The sequence below is a fragment of the Hyperolius riggenbachi genome, chromosome 4 (assembly GCF_040937935.1).
Source record: "Hyperolius riggenbachi isolate aHypRig1 chromosome 4, aHypRig1.pri, whole genome shotgun sequence".
NCBI lineage: Eukaryota > Metazoa > Chordata > Amphibia > Anura > Hyperoliidae > Hyperolius > Hyperolius riggenbachi.
The window spans coordinates 309266920-309284325 of record NC_090649.1 but is presented as its reverse complement, the minus strand read 5'-3'; positions in this window follow the sequence as shown (position 1 = coordinate 309284325).

The following is a 17406-nucleotide window of genomic DNA, read 5'->3' as shown; positions in this document are numbered from 1 at the left end:
AAAATGCAAAATAGCTATTATTTTTTTCAACTTGACAAAAAGGTGTAATCCTCAAATTAAAACCACTTAAAGGGGAACTGAAGAGAGAGGTATATGGAGGCTGTCATGTTTATTTCCTTTTAATCAATACCAGTTGCCTGGCAGCCCTGCTGGTCTATTTCTCTGCAGTAGTATCTGATTAAAACCAGAAACAAGCATGCAGCTAGTCTTGTCAGATCAGACTTATAAGTCTGAACCACTGAAACACCTGATCTGCTGCATGCTTGTTCAGGGGCTATGGCTAATAGTATTAGAGGCAGAGGATCAGCAGGGCTGCCAGGCAACTGGTATTGTCTAAAAGGAAATAAACATGACAGCCTCCATATACCTCTCTCTTCAGTTCCCCTTTAAAACATTTTGCACTCTGCAGGCAAACAGACCAACTACTCACACACAGACAGTCCCACTATAATTCACTTACACCGGTACCAGTACAGAATAAATCTGGAGATGGAGAGGGGGGGGGCAGGAGAGCAGCAGGGGATGCCAGGTAAAATCCACAGCCTTCACAAACAAGAAGGTATTGAATAGAGCTCACCAGTTTTTTCAGGGGGCCCCACTGCAGTCTGTTTGCCTGCTCACAGAAGGCTTGCCACTGTGCAACTTCAGGGACTTAGAGCTGGAAGCATCTCAGTTATGCTAGCACGTCTTGCTTATCCTTTAACCAGCTGGACACCGGGAGATGCCGGCAGATCAAGCAGGCACGCTGCCCCAACACTTCCTGGACCAGTCAGAGGGCCCAATGATGTTGCGAGGTAAACCCTGCCCACCGATGCGTTGCGCTCTCCCTTTGCCAGCTTCAACTGGATGTCAATGTTTACCTGTTTTAGAGTTGCAGGTCTCCTCCATGCTGAAAAGCCACACACTCACAGTAATTCTCCGGCTCCCGATTACAGGACCGATGTGAGTCATATTATGGATATGAGAGCTGGAGGACGGTAGTTGTGATGAATGGAGGAGACCCACAGCACTGCAGTAGGTAAATATTACACAGCTCCCTGCGCTACACTGCATGGGGTGGAAGAGTTTACTTATTGTCATGGTCTCTCACCAGTGAGGCCTGGGCGGCTGATACATGCGGGTGTCCATGGGCACTCCAGGTCATGCCGTCGTGCCTCCAGACGGGGGGTACTGTCGGTGTGTGTCCGTGCATGTCGTGGGCGGCGCGTTGGTCTGCTGCATCGGAAGGTGTAGGGGGCTGCGAGCTGCGTTCATTCATGTGCGGAGAGTGTCTTTGTGTACATCTCTCCTTCCAGCTGGTTGTTGTGCGCGGGGGAGTGTGGCTTGTTTTCGTGCACATGCGCGCTTTGTCATGCGCATGCGCGTACGTCATTACGCGTTGCGCGCGTGCATCATTACGCGTTGCACGCGTACGTTATTGCGCATACGTGATGACGTCAAACGGCCTATAAAAGACCTCAGAGTGCATTGCCTGGTGCTGTGGTATTACAGTAAGTTTGTCCGTGTGACCTGCCCCGTTGAACTTGTTCCTGCCTGATTGATCTTCGTTGCCGACCTCTGCTTGTCCTGACTACCCGCCTTGTTGCCGACCTCTTGCTTGTCTGATTACCTGCTCTGCTGCCAACCTATTTCCGGACAACTACCCACTCTGCCATTTGACCCGGCTTGGAAGAGGACCTGTCTTGTTGCTGAACCCGGAATTGCTCAAAGGACTTGCTGCTATAGGTGCTAAGTTATTGCACTACCCTTACTCAGCTCGCGGAGGCTTCTGACAGTCTGACAGCGCTTCTGCCCCTTGCTCCATAGAGACTCTGTTCCACTTCCAGAGGTTCTGTGTGGTGAGCCGCATAAGTAGCTGTTATCCTCACACTAGACTCCATCCTTCAGGTATGTGAGCCGGTTGTTACACTTATTTACTTACTCTACTTACTTACTCTTGATCCGGCTAAATGGGTAAGTGGCCTGGAAAAGACCCTTTAACACATCCACCTGTATTCTTCCCCTGGAAGCACTTTAATAGCCCCTCCTCTGGAGTTCGATTTCTGCCCTCTTTGCAAGGAATTTCTCCAATGTCCTAGGTGCTATTTTCATCCAGCTTGCATGCCTAGCAGCCAAGCTAGTTTGCATCTGTATTGTGGGGTAGGGCCATTTTTACGGAGGCTTTAAATTAAAACCTTTCTGGGCTTACTTTCTTAAATCTGCAATAAACAGAAAACTCCTGATCATGGATTTATTTATTTAAAAAAAATAAAAAGTAGGCCACGCACATGCAGCATCATCTTGATGTTGATTGCAGTAAGTTTTCTCCCTGTTAATTGCAGATATAGGCCTTGATTCATCATTGTCTTTGCGATAACTTTTTCCAGCTTGTTAAATTACCGAATTCGAAGTTTATCAATTTCTAGTTGTATTCATCAAGGTTTTTCCGCATTCGGTGTGACTTCGATAAAATATCGATAACAATGCGGTAACGTGTCGATATTTCCATTTTACAGCGGTAATTTAACACAAGGCCATAAGATTCCCGTGGAATTGTGGGTAAAAAGGTAGTCCTTTGAACACCATGTAGCAACATTCCGAATAGGGCTTAACACCTGGACCAGGATTCTGGAAGTGGCTTGGGACAATCCCTCAATTCAGTCAGCTACGGCTTGATAGGAGCCTTTTCTGAAAAAATGTAGTGCAGCTAGCAATTTAGTTAACCCTGGCACTGCCTGTGTTCTCTTACAAGATGATTCAAGAGAAATGCTGATGTCCTGGTATAGCAAATAAATCTATTCTCTTGCAAATTGATATGGTTCTAGACCTTATTCTTGCCCTTCTTGGCCTTTGAATCACTTTCAGCTGATACATAACCACTTCAAATGGCTCCATCTTCTCTGTCAGCAATGATCTGACAGGAATAACGACAGAGCAGTAAAGGAGATAACTAATCCTAAATTTAACGCTAAACCACGCCCACTTTCATTTTCATGAATTGCACTTTCTTCCGTTTTATCGCATCATTACTGAATGATTACAGAATGCTCGCTAACAGTTGTAGATAACTTAGATGAATCCTGAAATCATCTTATCGAGTTTGGTATTTTACTGAGCTGTCGGTAATTGATTCGATAAGTATTAATGAATCGAGGCCAAATCTATGGGCCCTAACTACTGCTGCTGCCCCATACCTATATGGCCCAGATTGAAACAGTGGGGGATGCACCTGGGTAACCTCAGTGCTTTGGTCAGGACATATTTATATTTATATTTGCTGGTGAGGTAATATTGTGGTTAATTGAAAGAATTACCTAATTTTTATTACAAGCTTATTACAGCCATAAAAGTTTTCTTGGCAGAATACAACTTCTGAGGACAAGGTAGAGATAGGACAAGGTCAATAGTTAATGTATTTTCACTCTGGGGCACTTAATAAACTGCTATTGATGCTCTCAAGATGGCTCAGAGGACAGCTGCCCCAGCACACCCTTTCTGCTACTTTTCTGTTACTTTTGATTTCTTTAGTTAGTTTAGTGTTTTTTAGTTTAATTTTTGTTTTTGTTTTTTAAGAGAGCGCTGCAGTAGTGTAGCCAGGAAGACCTCCTGCTCCCCAGAAGACTATGACCCGCACGGCCACCCACTTGGTGGAAAGGCCCGGAAGACTCACGTAGCTGTACTTCTCAGCCAGCCCCAAGCAGCACCACTGCTGGGAAGCAGCTCCTGCTGCTCGTCGGGCACATTTCAGTGGACGCACCAGCTGCCAGCACCAGATGAGGAACCGAGGAACTGAGTGCCGCAATCCACCGCTCCCTTCAGATCCGAGCGCCGCAGTGCACCACCAGAGCCAGCGAACCCGACCCCATGGCTCCTAATGAAGCTGTCTGCCATGGCAGTGTTCCTGGCTTCACCGCTCCTGCAGGACAACAGCGCACTGGACTCCACCGCCACTGCCTTAGCTAGCCGCTACCTGGGTGGTATCCAGAGGGCTCCCAGCTACCCCCTCAGGATGCCTACCTACACTGCTCCTGGCTCTAAACTGCCAACACTGGACCACGGCATGTCCTCCAGCTTCCAGTGGCTCTCCCGACGATCTCACATCCCCACCATCTGGCCCCGCCCCACACTCAGCACCCAGAGGATTATCTCCTATGCCCATTTGGCCGGGATCTGCTAAATCGGTCCCCCGATAGTAATACCCACCTCATCCGCAGCAAGGCAAGACCACTAGGTATGACTGCAGAACACATGCCCACAGTATCACACTTTATCTGCCCTGCACTATTTGCCCCCAGTGCTTTTTCACTACTTGCCTGCTGCCCCTACACATGCCTCAGATATGATGCCTGCCCAGGTCTGCCAGAATCTGAGTTGCTGTTCTGCCTGCTTGCAGTATCACAAACTTGATACTCATGGTGTCCGGACACATCGCTTTTAACCAGTCTCAAACTCCTGCTTGTTAACTGTAGGCCAATCTACTCACCCAGGGAGTTCTGCTCCTTTGTCCTCACAGGTGTATACATCCCGCCTGATGCCGACCTTAGTGGTATCATCACACAGTGGGAGACGACCCTTCCAGACTCCTTTTTCATCGTTATGGGGGATTTCAACACATTTCCACCAGCATGTTAACTGCCCCACCAGGAATTCTAGCACCTTGGACCACTGCTACACAATTCCGGAAGATGCCTACAAGGCCACCCCATGAGCAGCACTGAATTCATCTGACCGCAACCTTATTCACCTTGTCCAACCCTAAAGGAGACGACTAGAATCATAGAATCAGCAAAACTAGTCCTAAATACTGTCACAGAAGTGCTCACTTCTGCATCTAGACCCATTGAGTTATACTCCTGTTTGCCTGATGAAGCGGGACCACACCTGCGAAACGCGTTGCACTAAGTGGAGTTAAATAAAACGTTTTTTGTATTGATATATTGTAACTCAATATTTTTGAGGGAGGTAAGTCCACCTGAACATCCCCCTCTTTTAGACGGTTTTTAAACATTTTTATTCTACTCTGGCACCTCTGTACACCAAGCCTTGCTGAAATTATTATTACAGGTGTTGACGTTTTGTTACAGCTCTTCTTTAATCACGGATTTTCTGTAAGATCAGACATGTAAAAGTTGTCTACAAGCATCCAAACACCAATTATGTCCACAATCACGCTTGATTTGTCAACCTTGTTCCTAGATTAGGTAAAGACATTGGTCTAAATATAGAGTGTGGGCATGCTTTAACACATCATTAATTGCCACTGATACTCTGCTCAGATTTGTTAAGCTTACTGCACATATCTTAAAGCTGTCAAAACAGAGAAATAGAAAAACAGAAATATACTTCAGGTATTCTTCAGCATCTGAAGGTGGCCACACACCATACCATTTTTTAAATATCTGTTCAATTTAAGAATTGCAATCAATTTTTCTGACTGATTGTAACATTTCAAAAATATGACCAATGTACCACACACCTATGTTAAATTTTTTCCTCAATTATGATAAAAATGATTGGAAACTCAGAGAAAATTGCTAGGGTATGTATATTAATAAATTAACAATCCAACACACACCATACAATCTTTAGTAGAGATTGAAGAGAAATATCTGGCATTCCGGATCGATTTAAATCGAAACAACAGGAAATCTGATCGGATTTTTCAGTCAAATAAAAAAAAAGCTTTCAATTTTTTCGAGAGATACGATCGTTTTTATTGAATTACTGTAAAATCTGATCATTTTATTGTATCGTGTGTCGCCACCTTTGCATTGAAAGTTTCCCAGTGTATAAAAATTAACATTTCACATTCACAGCGTTAATTTGCAAATCTGAAACTTGTATTTTAAATCTGTAGAATACGATACAAACAAAATGTTAAATAATACACTTGTGTGATCTCTTTCAGCTTTATGAATTGCGGCACACCATTCACCTTAGCAGGTCGGCAGAAGTTGGTAGAATTTCTGCAATCTCTCAGCTTTATGGGTCCAGAATTATTACCCAGTGACTATGCACCCTAATTTTCTGATGGATATCTAGAGCAAGTCAGTTATGGCTTATGACAAACACACATTACACTATGATGAGTTATTGTCTCTAGCCACAGGTCATGGATTGTAAGCTTGACAGTGCACATTATTATATTTGTACTTTTTAGTGTGTGTGTGTGAGTGTGTGTGTGTGAGTGAGTGTGAGTGTGTGTGTGTGCGTGCGTGCGTGCGTGCACGTGTGTGTGTGTGTGTGTTGGTTTTTTGTGCAATTGAAAAAGTTCCAAGAAGTAGGTGGAAAAGTACTATTACAATTATTTAGAGTTTTTTCTTATTTGCCGGTGGCTTTAGAGGTATATTTATTGAGATGTGTGAAAATATCACCTAGGAGATATCTCACGAGAAAAAGTTAATTGCATATGGCCCAAAGTATTCTGAAGAGATTTAATACTGTGGCCAAAGTAACTTTTTTGATTGGTTGGTGAGTCCAGAAACAATACAATTTTGATTGTATGTACAATCAATACAATCTGAAATCTTATTCAGAGATTTTGTAAGCTGCCTCCACTTCTCATCAGAGTGTGAGAATAAGCTATGCTAACTCTCTAACTAGTCCTGTAGGAAAAAGGGTTATCAACAACCTCACTGCATATAATAACATATATTAATAAAACAGTTATGGTAACTTAGTAACATACTGTAGTTAGTTTGTTTGAAAAAAGACATCAGTCCATCAAGTTCAACCATAAGGAAAAAAAACACCCAGAACCCGTACGTATTCCCAGTTGATCCAGGGAAGGCAAAAAACCTTACAAGGCCTGGGCCAATTAGCCTTAAAAGGGAAAAAATCCTTTCCAACTACAGATGACAAACTCTCCCAGGCATTACATAGTAATGATAGCCATGGATGCCCTTCAATGCAAAGAAAGCATCTAAGTCCTCTTTAAATGCAGATATAGAGTTTGCCATGACTACTTCCTGAGGTAAGATATCCCAGATTTTAACTACTCTCCTTGTAAAGGACCCTTTTCTAAATATAAAAACTTTTTCCCCCATATGCAGAAAATGCCTCCTTGTCCATTGTACAACCCTCATCTGCCAAGCTTTTATATTGCTCTCTGATGTATTTATACATGTTAATCAGGTCACCTCTCAGTGGCCGTTTTTCCAAGCTAAATAAACCCAGTTTGTCCAAACTTTCTTGGTAAGAGAAATCTTCCATCCCTCCGATTAATTTAGTTGCCCATCTGTGTACCAGTTCTAGAAGGTAAATGTCCTTTCTATAGTGTGGTGCCCAAAACAGTATCCCTTAATCCAGATGCGGCTTCACAAGTGATTTATACAGAGGGAGTAGTATACTAGCATCTCAAGATTTTATTTCGTGTTTTATGCATCTCAGAAGTGTATTTTCTTTAGCTAGTGCACCTTGGCATTGTACCGATTACTTAAAGGGAACCAAAACTGAGAAGGATATGGATGTTTCCTTTTAAACAATATCAGTTGCTTGGCAGTCCTGCTGATCTCTTTGGCTGCAATAGTGGCTGAATCACACACCTGAAACAAGCATGCAGCTAATCCAGTCTGACTTCAGTCAGAGCACCTGATCTGCATGCTTAATCAGGGGTTGTGGCTGAAAGTATTAGAGGCACAGGATCAGCAGGAGAGTCAGGCAACTGGGATTATTTTAATAGGAAAAATACATGTCCTTCTCAGTTTAGGTTCCCTTTAACTTGTTATCAACCAGTATTAGCCCAAAGATAAGCTCAGGTCCAATTGGACTAGCAGATGGATCCATGATGGATGGATCAGCATGGAAGGACCAAGGATTGTCTCTCAAGGATGGTTTCCTGACTTCTTATCATCTTCTCTGCGATCTATGCACCTAGGAATGTCCAAGGGGCCAGCCATTTAGTGAGAAAGCCAGGCCTGCCAGGAAGAGATCATGGTGTTTTTGCCCCCTCTACAGCAAAAAGAAATAACAAGAGTGCTTTTCCTCACCCATCTCAGTAAGGAGACCTGCAGTTAAACACAGACTGCCTTACAGGCAAACTTTATTAATTCATACCACCTTTAAAGGGGAATCCTGGGAAGTCTTTGTGCCCTTACTTTTATCTGAAGGGTGAATCCATCTTACTGTAGGTTTAAAATTATGTAGAGTTCCCCAAGCAGCTACATGAATATAATATTGCTATTATCTAAGTGTTTTTTTTTCTTTGGGTAAATTCTTACAAATTAGTACTAATGCCCATAAAGTGCCTTTGAAAGCACCGCAGACGGTTTTTTTCTGTCTAGTTATTTATCTCTAAAGAACTGTTTTAATTATATGTATTAGATTCCCTTTGCTAATTGTACATTAAACAGTAAATGGGATCATTTAAATTGAGAATTTTGATCTCAAAGTCAGGAATACAATACTGCATGGAAGTGTTTCTGAAATCTCTAATTTCTTTTTCTCTTATCAAGCAAAAGTAAATTGCAGGATTTACAAAGATAACTGATTTCCCAGATGTAGAGTCTACATTGTTCTGTGTATGTCTCTTTAGATGCACAAATGATATAACGATGGCATATATTTCAAGCAATTGCAGAAATTAGTCTGCTTTAATTGAATAGCTTTCCAATACCTTGCGGCCAACTTGTCAAGCATGAACATATAAGTTAATTTATGAACAGCTGATAGCCTGCTATGCATTTGTAAAAAGTCAATGCTAAAAACAGAAAAGCAAAATCAAGACTGCATGATGAATAATCATAAGGAAAGGACAAAACTTTTTTGCTATGCCTGAGCTCCCTGATAAAACTTAGCGCAAAACGATCTGCTGCCAAACATTCACACTCACTCACCTATCTCAGCTATAGAGTACTGAGTAGTGCTGGAATAAGGATTGTCAGAATTACCTAAATCAAAGTTCACAAAAAAAAAATCCATACAAGCAAAGTAATTTCTGGGCTGTATTCTGGCTAAACTGAAATTACAACATTTTTCATTAAAGTCCATGACACTGAGTCTCTAAGATAACTTTTAGCGCCTTGTCTCCAGGCTGGTATTCTACAAGGAATCTGGAATCTGAGAGTGTGCCCAGGAAGAGGCGGGAGTACGGTAGGTGCCAGTGTAAGGGCACATTAATACCCAGCTCTTACCAGTTCCCATTAAGGATTCATTGCAAATAAACATATAGACACCATTTTAAAAAAAAAGGTTTAAAGTGGAACTAAACTCTGAATTTCATCTCTGCTCTAACAGATTACTCACAGCATGATAACTTTCATGGTCAAAAATGTCTTCATTGCAATTTATGGAAATCCTAAAAAACTGAATTTTAGAACCTTGTTTCATTTTCAGGGGGCAATGAAGGGAGCCTCATTGTTTACCCTATGAAGAGAAAGCCAGGGAGAGCTCCTGCAGTCTATTCACAATTGCTGATTAGATGCTTTGATATGGGTAAACAAACACAGAAACACAGAGCAGTGGATTTCTTCAGCAACTATATGCTAAAAAAAATACTTGAATAATACTTCAATGAATACTTAATTTTTATTAATTTTACTGTGCCAATATTGTCAGTCAACTTCATTGAAGAACACTCTGATGCACATATGAAGCCACAACAATCTTACTGCACTATGTTGATAAGCTCCCTTGGAATAGAGTTTCTTAACAATAGCAAGCTCTCATAAGGGCAATTATATTATCAAGATTGTATCCAGAATCCGTCTGATCCCAGCAACCAAAGTAGGGCTAGGTTTATAAAAAAAATAATAATCATGGCATGTTTACACAGGTGACCCCAATATACACTGCACATTTCGTGATGATAGTAAGTGTCAGGGGCATAACTAAAAATCAAGGTGTCTCCCGCAGCAAAACTCTCATGGGAGCCCCAACCTTCACACCTCTTTCCCAGTCTCCCCTTTGTTATCCTCACACCTATAACAAATTTATCCCAACCACACCCTCTCCGGAGGATAGTCCCCTGTAGGGTTTTGCAACTCCAATTCTGAAAGTCAAATCCCAGTTTGGAATTGGCCATGTCTGAGTTCCACAACAATCTATATATACTGTTCTTTCTTATATATATAATAGACTGTTCTTTGATTTAGCCTTTTTATTATTGAACTAGGGAGGAAGGCTTCATTAACCACTAAGCAGGTAGGAACTAGACACGAATTAACAATATAATGCAGATTTAATATGCCAGTGGCAGAGGTAGAAGTTGGGAAGGGTCAGTTGATAAGCTTTGTGTTCACAGTTGAAGACTAGTTGGTGCTTCCTGTTTGCTCTTCCTTTACTGTCTCATGTGGGTGATGATCAGGATGATTAACATCACAGGAGCCTATAGGCATAGATGTCCTGGCACCCCAGACTTCGCCCTCCATGAACTTACAAACCCGCCCTGAACCACACCACAAGTGTGCTGGCTGGCCCAGCTGTCACCTCTCCCTTGCCGGTCATAGGCAGCTACAAGTGTCCCTTAGCATTAGGTAGCGAGAAGTACCCTTAATATTAAGTAGCTAGTGGTACTCCTGGCTGAAGGGAGATCTTATTAGTGGAATGCCGAGAACTGGGTGTGTAACTTCTCATTTATACTCTGGTTGGGACTCTGCATAGGGCAGGAGGGAGCGAGGCACTTAGGTAGGGGAGTGAGCTGCCTTTCCACCATCAGGCGCCTGTAGGCACGTGACCTGGAGAATGATGATGGAATAGGGGACGGAGTTTGGATGGCTTACATACTGCAGTTCAGTCTTACATAGCAGCATTTGGCGATCACACAAGAAAACAGTTGTGCATACCCAGTAATCCAGGTAATAAACTGTGAATAATACATATGCCCTTAGTGTTGCCACAACAAGTCAGAAAAAAATATTTCCAGCGGAGTCAGGAATAAAAACCTGGCAATATTTTCAACCTCTTTCACCTTTAAATTAAATAACCATTCCCAAACAATCCGGTAATCTGACTAAGATAAACAATAATTTGATTTGGTTATATCACTACGTTTGAAATGAGCTTAGTTAGGAACCCACCCTGGTTATATTAATTCCAGTATTTGTATAGCTATTCTTTACTGTCTGATTTAAAGAGGCAGCCAATAGGGCGTGCTCAGTAGGCAGTAGCAGTGTTAGGGAGTCTGGCCCAAGGACTCTTTACTGAATAGGTGCTGGCTTACTGAACAGGAAGAGCCAATAAGTGAACCCTGATCTCTTACATCAGAGGCGGTGTCCTTAACCAGTACACTATCCAGCCACTAATGATTTGCCAGAAGAGGTGATAGATCAGAGTGCATCTATGGACTGAGATAACATGAGCTCAATCTCAAACAGTCCTTCTTTGTTATTAGGGCTAATTTAAAAGTTATTCTTTCCTTGTAGTGGTCCATTGCAGTAAAATGCTAGTACAATAAGCTAGTTCACACTACAAACTTGGTGCTTCCTGGCTTTCTAAAAACAAAAATCCTCCTCCAGACATTTTGGTGTGATCTGATCTCCATACATGGAAAAAGCTTGTCAGCACCACTGACATCATTAGCCAACACCAATAAGCATTGTTGCTTGCAAATTGTTGTCAAAGTAATTTTTGCATCGTACTTGTATATCATTCGCATTTTACATGTACTTGCATATCAAGATGTTGCTTGCTTATCAAGTCACTATTGCATTAAAAATGTAAGCTTGTATCGCAAAGCGCTCTCAAACCAAGTTACTCTTAATCCAAGGTTTTACTGCATTGGCATGTTCGCTCATCACTGGCAATCAGTGAAAGTCAAGCCTAAAAGGCTCCTGCTAAAAGAACAAATCAGTACCATGCAACTCCTGAAGAAGAACACTCAATACCAGCATTTTCAGCTCTTCTGGTGTGAATTTACCTTCAGCCTGCAATGTTCACTTCAGCCAATAGGATACTCTGCACCTTGTCCCAGTGTTATACAAACATGTAAGTGGTGAACATATGTATACAGCATTACTTTATTAGGCCATTGTCTGACAACTTAAAGGGAACCTAAAGTGAGGCTTCCATATTTATTTTCTTTTAAGCAATACTGAAACAAGCTTGCAGCTAATTCAGTCAGACTTCAGTCAGAGCACCTAATCTGCATGATTGTTCAGGGACTGTAGCTAAAAGTATTAAAGGCAGAGGATCAGTAGGACAGCCAGGTAATATGCATTGTCTATGTCTAAAAGGAAATAAATGTGGCAGCCTCCATATCCCTCTCGCTTTAGGTTCCCTTTAACCTCCCTGGCGGTTTGTTAAAATCCGCCAGGGGGCAGCAAATACCTTTTTTTTTTTTTTTTTTTTTTTTCATGTAGCGAGACAATGTCTCGCTACATGATAGCCGCTGCTGAGCGGCATCCCCCCAGCCCCTCCGATCGCCGCCGGCGAACGGAGATCAAGAGATCCCGTTCAAAGAACGGGATCTCTTGGAGGGCTTCCCCCGTCGCCATGGCGACGGGGCGGGATGACGTCACCGACGTCGTGACGTCAAGGGGGAATCCGATCCACCCCACGGCGCTGCCTGGCACTGATTGGCCAGGCAGCGCACGGGGTCTGGGGGGGGGGCGGCTGCGGCGACGGGTATAGCGGCGGATCGGCGGGCAGCGGCGGCGATCGGAGGTTACACGCAGCTAGCAAAGTGCTAGCTGCGTGTAACAAAAAAAAATTATGCAAATCGGCCCAGCGGGGCCTGAGCGGTGCCTCCCGGCGGCATAGCCCGAGCTCAGCTCAGGCTTACCGCCAGGGAGGTTAAAGGATACATAAGGGGAACGTAAGAAAGAAAAGTTTTACTCACCTGGGGCTTCTTCCAGCCCCTAGAAGTCTATCAGCTCCTACGCCAAAGTTCCCCTGTTCTCCAGGCTGCCGCTGTCTCCTCTGTAAGATCGCGAAACACAGTTGGATCGTGGTCTTCTGCACTTGCGTGGGAACTCCCACGCACCTCCCATGATTGCACTCAAGTCAAATATATTGATTTGCATGTTATTGAAATGTGACAACGCATTTCACAGGTCTGGCCCACTGCATCGGGTATTGTGCCTAGAAGGAGTGTCATACCATGAGTTTACAATACACATATCAAGACAAATCATAAATATACATAGATACATCATAAAACATATTTTGCATTTCGTCAAAACAATGTACTATTCCAGCTTATTTATGAACATTGATGCACAATTACTTTTCATGAAATTTTCCCTCTTCATTGTGGCATTGCTGAACCATATCAGTATTGAGATGAACTATTAAAATCCAAGCTAGATATTAACAATGTACTAGAATATGTTAAAATGATAAAATGAATGTGACAGAAATAGCATTGCTTTTTAAAGCGGTTTATTGCGTATTCTCTCTCTCAATTAACAGGACTATCTACAAATGCCCAGTGTGCCAACAATCAATTACTACAATAATGGGAAATATAAAAGAGCTGTGGCACTAACCATGCCTCAGCGGCAAATGGGATTAGCCAATTGTCATTAACAAGAAAGCCCTTTGTTTTATTAATTTGTCTAAACATCGGGACTGAGGATTTCTTTATTCCTGTGCAATATGCGCCCACTGTTATGTAGGTAAGCAAAGTCTAATGAAGGGCTCAAATCACTGAAATCAGCATCAGAAAGTATTTTTCAATACCAGCTTGTATGAAACTGTTTACTTCTGATATGTTATACGTGGATCAACACCAGACTGTAAAGGGCCCTGAAATGTACCATACCAAACATGAGTTCATTACTTAGATCACTGGTGATTTATATAATACATAATGTCAATTCCCGGTGTAAGGCCATTACGTAGCACATTTCCATAATGGAGTGTATTTTCTATTCTGTTTATGCAGTACAGACAATAAAATACTCTCACTATATAAATAACAACCTGTAAGTAAATGTGAAACATTTTTACATGCAAGAAACTAAAATATGGCAAATTGCTCTTGCCTAGCATGTTATTGTTATGGTTGTTAAAGGACAGCTGTAACGAGAGGTATATGGAGGCTGCCATATCTATTTCCTTCTTAGTAATACCAGTTGCCTGGCAGTCCTGCTGCTCCTCTGCCTCTAATACTCTTAGCCATAGACCCTGAACAAGCATGGTGCAGATCAGGTGTTCCTGACATTATTTTCAGATCTCACAAGATTAGCTGCATGCTTGTTTCAGGTGTGTGTCAGGCACTACTGCAGCCAAATAGACCAGCAGGACTGCCAGACAACTGGTATTAAAAGGAAATAAATATGGCAGCCTCCACATCCCTCTCGTTACAGTTGCCCTTTAAAAAAAATACTTAGGCTTTGTTCACATCTAAAATCGAAATCGCTGATGCCAGTGTTTTTCGATTTTTTGCGTGATTTTTTTAGTGCCTCCCAGCGCTTACCTAAACATTAGCGATTTTTTTTTATAAAGCACTTTTTAAGTGCTTTTGCAGAGCGATTCTGTTTTTTCACTTCCTGACGTCAGTGAACTCTTTCACCCGGAAATAAATAAATACAATGTATTTATTCATGAAATCGCTGGGGAAATCGCTATACAAAGCACTTTTTCAAGCACTTTGCGATTTACATTCAGGGCAAATCGCCCCAAAATGGCAGCCTCTATAGTCTACTCACTTCAGGTGTCCTCAAAAGCTGTGTTCCCCAACCCTGTCCTCAAGGCCCACCAACAGTGCATGTTTTGTGGAAATTAACAGAGGAAGTTAATCAGCTCTGCTGAGACACTAATTACCCCACCTGTGCATGTTTGTGGTTTCTTGCAAAACATGTACTGTTGGTGGACCTTGAGGACAGGGTTGGGGAACTCTGCTCTAAAGGGAAGGTCCAAGCTATTAAAAAAATTAAATCTACTTACCCGGGGCTTCCTCCAGCCCCAAGCAGCTCATCTGTCCCACGCCGCAGCTCTACTCTCAGCCATTGCAAGGTCGTCGTCTACTGCACCTGCATGAGCGCTTCTGTCAATCAAGTCCATGTGGCTGGAGTGTACTGTGCAGGCGCAGTAGTTCTGCGTCTGCGCAGTACACTCCGGACGACACAGATTTGATTGACAGTGGCGCTCGCACAGGCGCAGTAGAGGATGGCCGAGAGCCAGCGGCAGAGAGTGAAGCTGCGGCGTGAGACAGATCAGCTGCTATGGGCTGGAGGATTCTCTGGGTAAGTAGATTTCATTTTTTTAATCAAGCTCAGATGTGTACTTTGAGGTACATACATGGAAAAAGGTGCTGGGAAACTTGGGTGCTTGACAATATTCTACTATGGCTTTTACTTAAACTACTTCTCAAACTAATCCTCCCTCTACCTACTCCTGTGCTAACACTAACCCTCTCCCTAAATACTCCTAATAACATTCCCACTACACCACGCCTAACACTACCCATCCCTTCCCAGTGTATAATTAACAGAAACCATGTGATGCCTAAATTACTTACCTGCATCTTTCACACTTATCCCTGCATCATTTGCTGCCATTTTTCACTCCTGTGATCCTGCATTTTTTTTTCATTTTTTCATTTTTCAGGTAATTTTTCTGAGCATATCAATAAAGTTAATTTACAAGAGAACGTATAGTAGTGCCTGGATAGTGTAAACTTTAAGGGCACTGCCTCACAGGCGACTTGGGTTCAAATCTCGGCTCTGTCTGATCAGTAAGCAAGCACCTACTCAGTAGAAGACACTGGGCAAGTCTCCCTAACACTGCTACTGCCTATAGAGCGCACCCTAGTGGCTGCAGCTCTGGCGCTTTGAGTCCACCAGGAGAAAAGCGCAATATAAATGTTCTGTGTTTGTAATAACTACAAAGTGATTTTGGCATAACAAATGTGATTTTTCTGCATTTCCATTGACTTACACTTTATGCAAATTGCATGACTGTTGTGAAAAAAACATGCACGCTGGCTGAATTTTTCCCGTAGAAAAATTGCATCTGAAAAATCGAACAACACAAGTGAAATGCGATGCCATTGACTTGCATTAGATGTTCTTTGAGCGCAATTTGCAAAACTGCAAGTCGCACATGAATTTTGTTATGTGTGAAAGGGTCCTTACTGGTTTGCAACACCTCTAGCTTGCCTCTGCCTGTCTCTTTCTGTACCTGTGCTATTCACACACCTTCCATGTAGAAAATGCATCCAGTTGCCTTTAAAAGTACCCCAGAATGAGGTTTTGAACAATATACTTTTTACAATGTTTGATTTCTGGTGTTGTGATGTATATCACAGCACCATCCTCTTCCCACTCTGGAGCCCCCGTGTCTCCCACTCTACAAAGCTTTTGATTATGGGCAGGGAGGAAGTGTCAGTACTTCCTCCTCTCTGCCTGTTGTTAGCTCCGCCTCTTTTACTTACGTTTATAGTTCACGATCTGAGACAGCACACAGCACGCAGGGGAACTGGGGGCTTGTGATAATTGAGGTCAGAACGATAGTGTATATTAGTGCCCTGCGAGGAGAGGGCCAGCGCATACCACAAAGGCTGCATCTGAAACGACCAACAGCTCACATGTGCAGCACCTCTAATAAGCTATCTGCACACTTTGCATTCAATGCAGATGCAAATCATATGCACAACTACTATTTGCATAACCTCTATTACTTACCAGAAACTCAGGAATAGGGGCTGGGAGCAGGCTGAAATATAGGTGGTGCATGCCTGAGCGATTAACAAGTCAATTGCAGCATGTTTTTAGGGATGCGCAACCCCCCCCCCCCCCCCCAACCTCCCCTTTTCATAATTTTGCTAGTATGTAACTACCAGGTTAGCTGCTCCCAGCCCGTATTCCTGGGTTTCCTGTTTGCATGGTAAGTAATAGTAGTTATGCGTATGATTTGCATCTGAATTGAATGTGAAGTGTGCAGATAGCTTATTGGAGGTGCTGCACATGTGAGCTGTTGGTCATTTCAGATGCAGCCTTTGTGGTATGCGCTGGCTCTCTCCTCGCTGTCCATTAAAATGTAAGTTACACATTTTTGCTTAGCTGCTCCCTACCTCACCGTGATGCAAGTGTCCAGTATATTATACTTTGCATGCAATCTATAGTGGAAGCCAAAGTTCCTCCATAGTATAATAAATGTAGCATTTGTTTTGGACGCAGGGCATGCATTTTCAGCCTAATAGAGATGGTGCATGCCTGAACGATTAACCAGTCAATTGCAGCATGTTTTTAGGGATGCGAAACCCCCCCCCCCTTTCATAATTATATTAGTACCCTATCGCTCTGACCTCGATTTTCACAAGCCCACACAGAGCACAGTTCCACTGCGCGCTGTGTGCAGTCTCAGATCTTGAACAATAAGTGGTGAGTAAAGGAGGTGAAGCTAAGGACGGGCAGCAAGGAGGAAGAGCTGACACTTCCTTCCTGCCCATCATCGCCGATTCGCCATTCTGCTCAAGTCGAATACTTCGACTGAGCAGAACGGGGAACACAGGGGGCGCTGGAGGGGGAGCTGTCATATATCTCA